Source organism: Canis lupus, chromosome 30 (assembly GCF_048164855.1).
Source record: "Canis lupus baileyi chromosome 30, mCanLup2.hap1, whole genome shotgun sequence".
NCBI lineage: Eukaryota > Metazoa > Chordata > Mammalia > Carnivora > Canidae > Canis > Canis lupus.
This window is the reverse complement of record NC_132867.1, coordinates 30,070,537-30,082,348: the sequence shown is the minus strand read 5'-3', so window position 1 is coordinate 30,082,348 and position 11,812 is coordinate 30,070,537.

The window sequence follows — 11,812 nt, the reverse complement described above, 5'->3', positions numbered from 1 at the left end:
ATAGTGATGAGGACGACAATATGAAAATAATAATTTCCATTTATTGAGCTCTTATTATATGCCAGACACCTAGCTCTACATACTTCCTAGCATGATCCATTTCATCCTACAGGATTCTTAGTCTGAGGCCCTTAATCCCTTTATCCCTTTATATAATTTCCACTTAACCTCATCAGATCTCTGTTTCTCATCTGAAAAATGGGGCCATTATACAAGACAGAGGACAGTCTTTGGCACAGTGTTACCAAGTAAGCATTCCCCGTGAGTTGTATTCGTTCTTGTAATTATTACAGGGAAATGTCCTTAGGTACATGCCCAAGGGCTTCCATGACCTGGCTTGCCCTGCATGCAGTTGTGTCTGTTACTCTGTCACAGCCAAGTGTTTTCCTCATCCTTACTCAGTTATTACGAGTACAGAGTGTATTCCCTCCTCCAATCTCAATCTCTTAGATTTAGGCCATTACCTAGAAGAATCCTGGGAGATTTTATTGACACCCTGGCACTAATACACCATATGAATAGGTGACACCCTAGTCTGTGCTTGAGGGAAGCACCCAGATGCTTCATAAATCCTGGTATTATATCTTTTCCAGCCTCCCCCTGCTTTCACATCCCTTAACCCCTCACAAAACAGGAGGAAGAATGGTTTCAGGTGTATTTCTGTTTAAGTCGGTATTTTCCAGAGAAGCAGACCAATGAGATATGAATGTATTCAGCCATTTATTAAGCCATTCATATATATATATATGGATATACATATGAATTCTTTGTACATTTTCTCTTTATATATATATAAAATATATTCTCTTTATATATATATATATATATATATATATATATATAATATATATACATACAATGAGATTTTATTATAAGGAATTGGCTCACAAAATTATGGAGTCTGACAAGTCCCAAGATCTTTTGAGTGAGTCAGCAAGCTGAAATGCCAGGAGAGCCAATGGTGTAGTTCTTGTCCATAGGCCAACAGGGTCAAGACCCAGGAACAATCAATGTTTCAATTTGAGTCTGAAGACAGGGAAATCCAATGTCTCAGTTCAAATGTAGTCAGGTAGGAGTAGTTCTCTCTTAATTTAAGGAGAGTCAGCCTTTTCCTTCTATTCAGGCCTTCAGTTGATTGGATGAAACCCTTCTCGCCCCCCAGTAGGGAGGGCGATCTGGTTTACTCAATCTACCCATTAAAATGTTAATCTCATCCAAAACACCCTAACAGAAATATCCAGAATAACATTTGAGAAAATTTCCTTCACTCTGTGGCCCAGCCAAGTTTGACACATAAAATTAACCATCATAATTTCCATTCTCATCTCTTTTTTGAAGCTCCCTCCCTCATCCTGCCAGTAAAAGGCATTTTTGCTCAAAGGTGTCAAGTAATTTAAATTTTGCCCACCAATGGGGGTGAATTTTTATTTCTGGGACAGAGATGGAAGAATGGGATAAAAAAGGAATTGCAGAAGTAATTAAAAGTAATTGTTATAATTACCTGTTTGTTACACCCAACTAATTGGCAAGAGCTAGCAAGGAGGAGGCCATTATGTAAATATGTGGCTGCTCTGTTCTGCTAGAGGTAGAGCTATCAGAGCAAAGTAGAGGTACCTCTCTACTGGTTAGTTTCTTGAGGGTCTTTTTGTTATATTTTGCTCTTTTTTTTAAAAAAAAGTTTATTTATTTATTAGTAATCTCTACACCCACCATGGGGCTCAAACTCAGGACCCTGAGATCAAGAGTCTCATGTTCTTCCAACTGAGCCAGCAGCCAGGTGCCCCCTATACTTTCTTATCAGTAGTAATACTTGGCCTCCACAGCACAGGTCTCTGCAATCTTAGTTCATTAAATTTTCTCAGCCTATACCAAACAGGCTGTATCCAGAGTGATCCCTGACCCTGAATTCATGCTGTTTGCCTCTCCATCACTAATTACTACCATCCTTTTGACTCATAGCTTAGGTCCCATCTTTTCCTTGACACTCTTCAGTCCTCAATGGCTTTCCTTTCCTCTGCATTCTTTCCTTCTAGCCTCTTCTGTACACTGACTGCTGCCATCTGGGAAGATAAACCTGCATGACCTCAAGTTATTAATGGCTTTCCCCCACTATCTTCCCATCAGCAGAAGGCAGAGTAAACAACCTCAAGATAAAGCTTTGGGTCTTATGTATCTCCATTAGCACTTATAGGAGTCCTGAGAATAAAGTCTTGCTAAACAAGCTCTCAGTTTTATAATAAGTGACACTAAAATGTAAGTTAGATTGCATCTCTCCTCTGATCAAAACTCTCTACTGACTCTTTCTCTCAATCATAGTGAAAGCCAAGCCCTACGACAATTGACAAGGGGTAGCTCAATCTAATCCCCAACCCCCTCTGATTTTGTCTCCCACAAGTCTCCCTGTTCAGCAGAGAATCACCTAGAAAAACCTGTGTCAGGAAGGGCCCTTCAGGTTTGGGGTTCCCTTGTACTATAAAGGCAAACACAAATACAAATAAGATGCTTAGTTCTTTCTGTTGAAAATCAGGTAAGAGACAGCTCCTTTCTCCAAGCATTTCATTTAGAAAACTCGTAATTGTAAATTATTTTTTTGAAATGTATGTAAATCTTTTTAAAAGCTAAATAAGCATCTTGTCAGCTTTATGACCCAAAAATGTCTTTCTCAAGTGCCCCATCTCCCAATTTCTGTGAGAGGATAGGGACCTAACTTTGGCAGGTGCCTCGCTCCAAAGCCACCTCCTGTCATAAAGATGTGAGAGGTTTATTTTTCCTTCGGAAAAAGCCAATTAGCAAACACAGATGGAGACCTCAGTTACCAGGTGAATCTGGGATGATCTATGTGTGACAAATGGTGCTGTCAGGTCCTGTTATAGAGGAGTGGTTATTGTTTATCTTGAGAATATGCATGTAATTGGTTGTATCTGCTTGGCTCTATAAAATGGTAAGCTTTTTCCCCTTCTTTGCAATCTCTTTGTAGATTGCCTGTGATACACTCCACATTCTGATTTAATGATTATTCAATGATAGAATGGCTTAATTTCCAACATCTGAGTCTACCAGGCATGTTTTTGGCTATGGAAACTCTTCCGTTTGGATTCCTCCAGAAGTCTTTAGACAAAGACTTGAGTGCAAGCAGTTTATTTGGAACACTGGTGGAGGAGTAGGGAGGTGAGCAAGGAAAAAGAAAGCCAATGTTGGGTGAATTATTAAGATAATTATTATGCAGTGAGTGGTGGGAGCTTAATCTCACATGGAAAGTTGGAGAAATGTTGAACATGCACATAGGAATTATATCACAAAGGGGTCAGGAAGTTGGGGTATTTATTCACTCCCAAGAGTCAAGGTTGTATGTAGGTAGGTATTCATTCTCTGGCAGATCCAACCTGTCTTTCTTGTGGGCAAAGTTTCCCTCAGTGGTTCAGCAAGAAGCTGGCAGGCATAGCGATATGGATTCTGCCTGTGAGAAAAGTGCCCACCTTGGAGATCAGGGCAGTAAAGTCAGGACCCAGCAGCATCTACAACAGGAACCTACAGTAGGGTGCCAAGTTGACACCAGAATGCGTAGCCCAGATGCACTCAGTGCTGGACTTGGACCCAGCCACTGACAGTATGGTGCCCACACAGTCTTCAGCTGTCATTTCTTTAGGACTGGCTTAGCATCAGAGCCGTGCCTAAGGACATGCTCACATCTGATGACTGATCTGTATGGGAGTGTAAAGGCTGGGCCATGTTGGCCCTAGCTGGCACAGTGCTAGACGGCTGTTCTGACCCAGCTACGGAGGCCACATACATTGTGACGGCATTGTGGCTCTTCTCCTTCAGCCCAGCTCTGCTCTCTGCTGCTCCCTCTCTCACGGTTCATCCTAGGATTCTGCTTAACAAACATCCTGCACTAAAAATCCTTTCCCAAGTCTGCATCCCACACAACCCCACCTACTTTAATGTGGAAGAAGCAATTCCAGGGATGAAAGCACATTGGCTCAATATCCTGAGATTATTATCCTCTGCTAAGCAACTGTAAAGGATCTACCCTACCCAGTTCCTCCAAAGTAAGCAATGTTGGGTCCTTATAAGGGCAATAATCATTTTAAATAAACAATTATCTCCATTCTTCTCAGGGAAAATTCTCTTCCAGTTTGGGCTGTTTTCTTTGTGCGTTGCATGGTTCTTGCAATGAGCCCTCTTTTTCTTGCTTCAGGGACCTCATTTCTCTTTTTCAAGGTAGTTCTGGTCAACCACATTCCATTTCCACCAACTGATTTCTAAGGAAATATTTATTTCTCTGCAGTATCTGCCCAAAGTTGGCTGCCACCTTAAAGAAGCATTGGCCTGAGGTTGTAGCCCATCTCATCTGAGTGCTGGGAATATATGTGCTTCCTTCACCTGCTGCACTTGCTTTCCTATGAAGGCAATAGAAGAGGAGTTTGAATTCCCTTCAAGGAAGAAGCTCTTCCTCCTCAGTGGCTTGGCTGAAGACACACTCCCCACTGTAGTACATCAGAGAATGTTCCGTGATACTGTGAGCCAGCCCTTTGGCAGACTCAGGTCAAAGATCATGTAATATGCAGTATTTGGGATTTTATACCCTAAAACTTAAGGATGGTCCATCAATGGAGAGAAAAGCAAAAGAAATATTAGGGTTTTTATAAAAACAGAAAAATGTTGCTTGTTTACATTTACAAATAGCCTGCTTTTACAATTTGTTTGTGCTTTTTATAATATAGAGCCTTTTTTCAATAGAGCCATTTTTTAAAAAAAGATCTATTTGAGAATGAGACAGTGTGAGCATGTGTGTGAGTTAGGGGAAAGGCAGAGGGAGAGGGAGCCAAGCAGACTCCGGGCTCAGGGGAGCCCTACCCAGGGCTTGATCCCAGGACTCTGGGATCATGACCTGAGCAGAAATCAAGGGTCAGATGTTCAACCAACTAAACTATCCAGGTGCCCCTAGAGCCATTTTTAGTTCACCCAATAAGTATCTGAAACCTCATCCTAATTTTGGAATCATCGTGTTTTTTCCACAGACTCTGCTTATACACACAGGCATGGACACAGACACACACACACACACTTTGGGTAAATCTCTCTATCCCTGGGTACAATTGCTGTTTATTCCAGGGGCTGGAAAATACCTCAACAGTCCCATAATTGAGTAGCACTCTCTATGTACCCTCTTACAGAGTCAGGCATAATACCTTGCAATTTTCCAAGAAACATGAGTTAAAATTGTTTGCTGTCAAGGCAAGCCACAGGGTGGGAAAAGATATTTGCAACATATAAAAGCGGCAAATCTATGCTCATAGGTTCTCCTAGAAACAACCCAAATGTCTATCAACAATAGAATGGAAAAGCAAATTGTAGTACATTCTTGTAAAATAATACCACACAGTAACAACAAGGACCAAACTATAGCTTCCAAGACACCCTGGATAAACCTCATAAGCATAATATTGGGTGTCAGAACCAAGCATAATAGAATACAGCATGAGCCAATTTACTTAAGATCCTAGACAGGAAAAAGTAGATTATAGGGTTAGAAATCAGGATAGTGATTCCCTTCAGGGAGCTACTATTAGGGACAGGACCTGAGGCAGGGACTGGGGCTTCTGAGATACCGGATATTTTCCATTTTATTTGGACTTGGAGAGTGGTCAAGTGCTCTGTGATAAGTCATTGAACTGTTAACTTATTTTTGTGTGTGTATTTTCTGCATATTTGTTATATCCCAATTGAGAACACTACACATTTTAAGATGAGTTAGCTAAAAACAGAATTTACCAAACATTTTTTGAGTACCTACTATGTGTTCTTTAACAGTATAAGACATACGGGGATTTCAAATGAATAAACACATTATTCTTATTGTTAAGAAACTCAAAATCCAGTAATTTATAATAGGGGCATATTTGGGGGAGGGGGAATGAGTTCATGCTCTTCTAAGATCTCAGAGAGAATCAGGGAAGTTTTTCCTAATGTACCTATGCTCCACCTTTAGAATATCTCTACATTATTAGTATTTTTACTTTAGCCAGAGTCAATCATACCTGAAAGAATATGACAGAGATTTCAACAGTAACCACAAAAAAAAAAAAAAAAAAAAATCAAGTGAAGCATCTGATTTAAGAAACTTGCTCATTTGTTGGTTTTGCTTTTTAGCTTGTACAGCAAACATATCCTGCTCAATGAATATTGAATGCATTTGTTGAATAAAGGCAGGCATCAGTATTCTGCTGGTGATATAAGTAGGAAATGGCTATTGTTAGCAGAGAAAATAATCTAGCTAAACATTAATCAGGACTTCAATGGGAATTTTGCTGCCTGAAAGTTGTTCTAGAATTTTTGAAAATTATATATGGGCTAAATTATTCCTTGGGATATTATGTGAAAAAAATCGTTATGTAACATGAAATATATTAAGGATAATGGTGTTTGCCATTTCTTGAACTAATTTATTTACTCTATTAAAGATGTTTGGAAAAGTAAAGACATGACGTTAATGTCCTTTGTGTTACTAAAAGATATTTTAGCTATTTTGATGACATATATTAATGATTTTCACACAGAGCCTTCAGTATTTCAAGAGTTCACCTGATGGGTTTGGGATAGCTGATCAGAGCTTTAACAAAAGTGATGTGGATATCAAACATTCCTTAGGCTATTAAATATGCCTGAAAAATGTATATAGAAACACAATGATATGGTAACCAGGAGTTACTCATGAGGGCTGTTGTACTTGGAGACTGGCACAAATCTTGGCCAGGCAGTTGCTTTTATGACCCCACTGCTGACTAGTATCTTCTATTTGACAGAAATAATATACCACACATGAGCCTCTCACTAAATTCAGCTTTCCCTGAATGTTCACAAAGATTTATCTCACATAAGATGGATTGAACTTTCAAGGCTTAGGAAAAATTGTACATTTGTTCCCAACTAAAAAGCTAAAAAGTATACCAAGCTCATGTCACACTTCAGAGGAAGGTCTCAAGGATCATTCTGATGCCCCAGGAAGGGAGAGCATACGATATTACCACCCAAGATCTTAAGACCGAGGCTTTAAAATACCCTTTTGTGGCCAAGCCCAAATGAGCATTAGTCATCTGGGCTATCATAAGTTTCCAGCCACTTGTTAAAAGTAACTTTTCAAGCCATAAATATAACTTTTCAGTGTTGCTTGAGAATTAGAATTTTTCATTAGGTTTTGGGTGACTACCATCTGGAAGTTGCTTAGAAGTACAGTTTGCCCTCGAATGATATGGAGGTTGGGGAACCAACCCCTATGCCACTGAAACTACATATATAGCTTTTGACTCCTCAAAAAAGTAACTACTAATAGCCTACTATTGACCAGAAGCCTTACCCATAACATAAACAGTCAGCTAACACATATTTTGTATGTTATATGTATAATGTCCTGTGTGCTTACAATAAAGTAAGCTAGAGAAAAGAAAATGTTATTAAAGGGATCACAAGAAAGAGAAAATACATTGACAGCACAGATGTATCTATCAAAAAAAAAAATTCACATTATAACTAGACCTGTGTAGTTCAAACCCATGTTGTTTAAGGGTCAACTGTATTTAAAGAAAGAAAGAAAAAAATCTATGTATATTTTGTAAATGTTCTCAATTTATTGGTTATTTTCTTATCTTTATAAATGGGCTATAAATGACAAATACCTAAAATAAAGAAGTAAGCTTTTGCTAACTCCTCTTTAGGTCTAATTTGTTGTAGAACAGTTGGATCCTGGTTGACGTCAGACCAAGGAATATTTATATTTATGGCTTGAAATGGTGTTTTTTTTTTTTTTTTTTTGGTGTTTTTATATTAGGATAGCTAGACTACACTGTGGTAACAAATACATTCTCAAGTATCAGCGGTTTAATCCAGGAAGGTGTCTTTCTGACCCTGTGTCAGTCTTATTCAGGTCAGGCATCTCTCCTTGGGGAGGCTGTGGCTCAAGGATCTGAGTTACCTCAGTCTTACTGCTCCTCTGTCCCACTGTTCCAGCCATGATGGAGGAAGAGGAGACAACATGTAGAAGCCATACCAGCTCCTAACGGCTTTGGATGGAATGTGACACACTAACTCTGTTCCCTTTCCCACCTGTGAGGACTCAGTCACATGTCTCTGTGTGCCCAGGAAGGGGACAATTAGTCTCTGTCATGGTTACTTTCATCAACCAGACTTGTATTGTTTGCATATCTCAGGAGCTCTCTGCACCCCACCCCCATTTGTTGCTTTCACCCAAATGTAAATATGATGGAGAAATAGAAAGATCAAGGATGAGCTTTCTCCACTTGACGTAGGACATTCTTTTCCATGCTAACATACTTCCTTGTCACTTTAAATGGTACAAGTTGTCTTCTTGGCATTCCAAGATTCAAATAAATATGTAAATTCATGTATCTATCTACCTCTATATAGATACAGGTTATAGGCATAAAATCTACAAAATATTTTGTTTTTTTTAATAAGGATAAAAAGGTGTTTATATTTTCTGCAGTATTTTTAAGGAGATTTTAAGGGATTAAAGGCATTTGAAGGGATTAAAGCTTATCTAATAACTATCAGTTGACTTATTTAATCAGGACCTCATTTGAGGTCTTCTTGTGCCTCAGCAATTCTGATAAAACATTATTGGTGTTACAATAGTTCAAGGTGTCTTTTTCTCTTGCTTCCATCTCTGTCTATTCAACTTAGCCTTTATATAATTTTCTTTCCTCGCCTGGTCTTTATTATCTGCACACACACACACACACACACACACACAAATCCACATACACAATAGCATTTTGACAGATTAGGACCTTAAGTGAAATTTTTCGGGGCAGAAGGGAGGCTTAGAGAAATGATCATATGAGATAAGGCAAATAAATACCTTTACCATCTTGCCTAGGAGCTCATTCATACAATCTAGCCCTGCCCAAGCTCACACTCTCCATATGTGACCCATTCATCATAGGAATCTCTGGAAGAATAGTCTTCTATCTCACTTCAGGGGGGTCTCTGGGAGAATATTCCCCTCCTGCTGTTCATTGCCTGCAGAAAATCTGCTTGTCTTTTAGGTGTCCTAGATTTTGGCAAATAAAATTTTCTCCGTCTTGTTACACATCGGCATATCCTATCTACGTCTTAACAAGCGTTTAGGTGATTTACAGTAAAAATCAGTTACAATAAAGCTGTGAAGCATGAGCATCAAAGGATAAGACAGGAATAATGAAGAGGAACAACAAAGCCAGTTAGGCCAGACTTCAGAAAAACTATTGTGATTAACTTGGAAACCTAGTTCCAAGCTTTCTGGCTGCTAAGGTTATTAAGGAAACTCATTAATTTTCATTTCAGTTAATCTGATATGTTTCTTTTTTCAGTTTGCCGTGTTCTTCTTGATTTGGGCTCTGTCATCTGATGTTTGACCCACCTTTGTTTCACTTATTCACCTTTATTTCTTTAACCTGTATTCCTCGTATGTCCTCCTTCATTGATCCAAGTCAATTTGGGTCAATTCAGATTCATCGACTAAGTCGATGAAAAAAATGTGAGCAAAACAGGGCCAAATAGAGCTTTGTGGTATGTTTTGGAGATAACTTTCACTATTAACTTCCACTCATTCATTCATTTGTTCTCTCAAATATTACCGAACACTGACATGTTCCAGACACCATGCAAAGCATTTGGGAAATAGTTATTAGTTTTCCCTGCTCCTAAGTAGATTGCAATCTAAAGAAAGTAAAGCTTAGAGAGGTTTAGCAACTTATCTGAATTTAAACAGAGATCCAGTCAAATTACAGAGCTAGAATTTGAAACTAAATCAGTCCTCATCAAGACCAATGCTCTTAGCTTTTAGCCCTCTACTGCGTCTGTGGGAGGCAGGATTTCTACAATGCCCTTCACAAAAATGTCCTTCCTGGTCCATAGAAGCTGAGAATATGATGATTGTTATCTGGCAGATAGCCTTAAGATTATTTGGGTGGCCCTGCCTGGTCACATGATTCCTTAAAAGCAAAGAGCTTTCTCAACTAGTAGCAGATGAGGAACTATGAGGTTCAAAGCATGAAGGAGATTCAGTATACTGTAGCTGCCTTTGAAGATGAAGGGGGGGTGTCATGTGAATAAATGAGGGTGCCCTCTAGGAGCAGAGAGCCCCTACTAGCGAACAGCCAGGAAGGAACTGGATGCCTCAGACCTACAGCCATAAACTAAATGAGCTTCGAATTATGCTCATGTCTAGAGCCTCCAGTTAATAGCCCAGCCTGGATGACCCCTTGATTTTGGTCCTGTGAAACCCTAAGTAGAGAACCCAGTCAAGCTTACTGGATTTCTGACCTACAGAATCGTGAGATCATGTATTATTTAAGCTACTAAATTTGGGGTGTTTGTTATACAGCAATAGAAAACAAACATGTCTTCTCAGATTAAAAAACAACAACAACAACAAAAAGCCCACCTTCTTTGGGTAGTTGGTAAATCCACTGTGAATTGAAACAGATGTGTCTGGGTGCCTGAGTGGCTCAGTCAGTTAAGCATCTGCCTTCAGCTCAGGTTGTTATCCCAGGACCCAGGGTAGAGCCCCACACTGGGCTTCCTGCTCAGCAGGGATTCTGCTTCTCCCTCTCTTCCTGCCCCTCTCCCTGCTTCTTTTATTCTCTCTCTCTCTCAAATAAATAAATAAATAAAATCTTTAAAAAACACAAAAAACTCCAGATGTGTCGTACCTTCTACAAGAACTTAATGTTTTCTTAAATCATGAGAAACTTCCATGAAACCCAATTGTAGCTGCACATCAGACACATACTTCAAGCGGTTCTTTACATTCAGTGAGGTGCTTTCCTACATATTTCTCTTTGGGGAGCTAGGAATGGCAGGTGTCTCTGGTGCATTCGCCCAATAGGGAAACAAGGTCTCTGAGGTTTAGGAGACTTGTGTAATGTCACATAGAAAATCAGTGATGGATCTGGATTTTTAAGTGTGTTTTTCTTTATCTTAAAAAAAAGTCTTCTTTCCTTTAGGAAGCGAGATTCCTAAATCTGACTCTGGGCCAAAATTACCTCTAAAGGTGGATTTAATGTCTGATGCAGTTGTGACATTTACATAGGGAAATATTTTATAGTTGGTTTTTCTATTCTCATTTTTAGACATATTTCATTACCATAGCGTCTTGGGTTTTGCCAGCAAAATGTCTTCTAGTGACCTCAATTACATGCTTTTGATTTGTTTAAACCATGCCATTTCCATTTCAGTAGTGATCCAACTGGTTGACATTTGATAGAACCTCACACCCATTGTTATATGAATAGACACCGAAAATCATTTTGATGCAGAAAAAGAAAGCAACTAAGTTTAGATTACTAAAGAAAAGTCAGACCAAACTCTTTGACCTTAAGCCCCAAAGAGCACAGTATAAATACTGGGCAAACTATTTTTGTCCTCTGCTTTATAAATGAGTTCTTTTCTTTCTTCTGTTGACTACTGTCTGGCACAGCTGCTGTTTTCAGAGCATGAAAAGATGGGAATCGTGAAAGCCCGGAAATAAAGCCTTTCCTGAACCACGTTGGCCTGTGAATCATGGCCCGTGTCCCCCATTGCCTGCGTATAACCTCTAAGTCATTTGTGAATGAAGGAGCATAGGTTAGGGATGGCATCAAGAAAAGGAGTCAAGACTGATAGTTTCTATTTCTGGGTCTACATTGATGATAAAATGACTTTAGAGAAGTCATGTTAACTTTTTTCAGGGTCCCTACCTGTGAAATAGAAACACTTTTTTTCTTGAAGATGATATAAAAACCTTATTCTCACAGCTGGATTCTCTTAAACT